The sequence below is a fragment of the Primulina eburnea genome, chromosome 9 (assembly GCF_022965805.1).
Source record: "Primulina eburnea isolate SZY01 chromosome 9, ASM2296580v1, whole genome shotgun sequence".
NCBI classification, from domain to species: Eukaryota; Viridiplantae; Streptophyta; class Magnoliopsida; order Lamiales; family Gesneriaceae; genus Primulina; species Primulina eburnea.
The window spans coordinates 29,434,207-29,436,967 of NC_133109.1; the positions used below are offsets into that span (position 1 = coordinate 29,434,207).

A 2,761-nucleotide genomic window follows, 5' to 3' on the forward strand; every position below is an offset into this window, starting at 1 on the left:
AATAGCAGTAGGTATTATTTGAAATGCTTAAATACTTATATTCCGAGTGAATTGTTTGCAAATTAAATTACTATCTATATTTATTTAATGGCACACCTGCAAACAATTACATGGAACCAATTAATTTCAAAATTATAATTTTTATGTCACAATTCACAAGCTTCTTGACCTAATGTCACCTGTTGTCCCAACTTGGAACATGTCTCGAGTATGAGGCCTAAACTTCCCTCCCCAAATATATAAAAGAAAATAATTAAAATGTTTTGATAAATATAGATCGCTATATATATATATATATAGATAGATAGACTGGTCTATATTAAATAAAGTGTGGCGGACGTAATACAAAATATATACATAAAATCGAGTACATGATACATAAAATAATGTGCAAATACATCGATAGTAAAGTATATGTAAACAGTAAAACTATAATTTTAAAACATTATAATAAGAAAATAATTTTCTAAAATAAACATAAACGTGTAAAGAAATAGAACCATAAGACTTTATTTAATTTTTTTAATTATCATTTCTGCTTATATGATCATCCAAAAATGCACAAAATACCAAGCAAGTAAAGAGTACTCTTTAACTTCAAGTACTTCATTTGGAACATTAAAGAATGAAACATGGATAAATAATTCAGACTATCTCATTTATAACATGATTTTATGGATCTTTAGCTATGATACGGGGTCAACTATCTTTATATTTATAATAAAAAATAATATTTTTTTGTGACTCAAATAAAAAATTCGTCTCACAACATTAATTCACGAGATTTTCTTACAATAGATATGGTCAATAATTAATGTACAACATGTGAGATCAAGAATAAAACTAGAAGGTGATTAACAAGTCGTGACATGAATCGTAATTTCTCATTACTTTTAACCAGACAAAAAAATGAAGAAAAAAGGTCAATTTCACGGGCAAATTTAAAAAAAAAAAAATCAGTAGAAATTAATCGAATGCTAATTAAATTATACCTTCATGTGCATCGAAATCGAAGTTACTCAAATATTCCTTAGCTTGATCATCAAACAGCCAATCCTCCAGCATTGCGAACCCATCCGGGTCGGGTTTCCTCTCGGAAACGGATCTCGAAAGTCCAGAGCTTGAAGATTGATCATAAGCCTGACCGAATCCAAACAAGGATTCAAATGCTTCAGACAAATCAATCCCACTTTTGCTTTCAATTCCAGGAGTGAGGATCTGATCATCACTCGATGCCGCATCGCATTTGGACGAATTCGGAGTACTAGAGGAGTACTTGGAGTGATTCTCGTCGACTTTCGGTGTCTTTTTGACCCAATCTTTGAGCAATCTGGCGATGTTTTCAGTGCTTGATGCATAAGAAAATGCCTGGCCTGGAGAAGAATGGCTAGCCATTATTCTCAAATGACAATGCATCCTGAAGGGCCTTCTTAGCTGTGTTTATATCAGCTTGTAGCCTACTTTCCCACTGCCCTCTCGAGATGGAATGCGGATTTTTCGACGAAAATTCGACGAGGCCGGTAGACTGATCTACCGATCCGATTCCGAGCTTCTTGAGTTTCTTCTTTAAATGAGTGTTCCAGTAGTTTTTGATGTCATTGTCTGTTCTTTCCGGGAGATAAGAAGCTATGGCAGCCCATCTGCACACACAGAACATGATTGCTATTTCAATATATACACAAAGTTTCAATTAATTCTTAGAGTCGATATAATGAATGTAGCATACTTGTTGCCCAAAAGGGATTGAAGCCGAATAATCATCTTTTCTTCATCGTCAGTGAAGCTGCCTCTCTTGATCCCTGGCCGGAGATAATTGGTCCACCTTAGCCTGCAACTCTTGCTACATCTCTTCAACCCTGCAAAAACAAATCTTTTCAGTGAATCGATCCTCTAATTAACCACTAAAATTACGAGCAGATTAATCTTCTCCCAGAAATGGTAAAGCATTTCTATTCTTGCTGCAAGAAAATGAACAGAAACAGAAAATATAACCTGTTTTACTGGGAACAGCCCTCCAATTTCCGGGGCCATTTTCTTGAACAAAAGATACCAACATGATATCTTCTTCAGGAGTCCACGGCCCTCTCTTCACTCCCGTTTCATCACAGCAAGGCGGTCTCCCCATTTCCCCCCGCCGCTACTAGCTAGTTTTGTCTTCTTTCTGAATCTTCTTCCTCTTTTATTTTTTTTTTTGCCAACTTCCGCAGTGCTTTAAGAACAGAAAATGTGAGCACTTTAATTAAATTTTTTTCCAATCTTTAAAATTTTACTTTCTTATTTGAGACAGCTGAGACATTTGTGTTTTGGCTGGGTTTTGTTTTCATCCACATATATAGAAAGTAGGCCACATTGATGTGTTTTCTATATCATGACATGACCGTAAAATGTAGGACTCCTCGAGAGGGTCAAAGTAGTATTCATCTTTCTTTTTTTTCTTTTCTTTTTTAATCTTTTTGTCATGAGAAAGAAAAAATATATATCGATGTTTATGTACACAATGAATAAAAAATGAGACTATTGTTAATTGTCCTACATCGATTGGATACATAAACTTGGAGTTTTATATATGGGCTTGGACAATCCTCCCCCCTTGAGCTAGCTTTTGGGGTTGAGTTAGGTCCAAGTTCCAATCTTAACAACTATATTTCAATAAAATTTTGATATTCGACTGCACCAAATACGGATTATTATCACCTCTTTGTGACACACATTATTATTGATATCTTTTGTCTCGCTCTTGTTCTATCGTAAAATTTCATCA

At 34.5% G+C, this 2,761-nt stretch overlaps 1 pseudogene; it reads right to left on the bottom strand.

Moving 5' to 3' along the window:
- Nucleotides 1-867: 867 nt before the first annotated feature.
- Nucleotides 868-2,326, bottom strand: LOC140840511 (transcription factor MYB30-like; annotated as a pseudogene).
- Nucleotides 2,327-2,761: the final 435 nt, after the last annotated feature.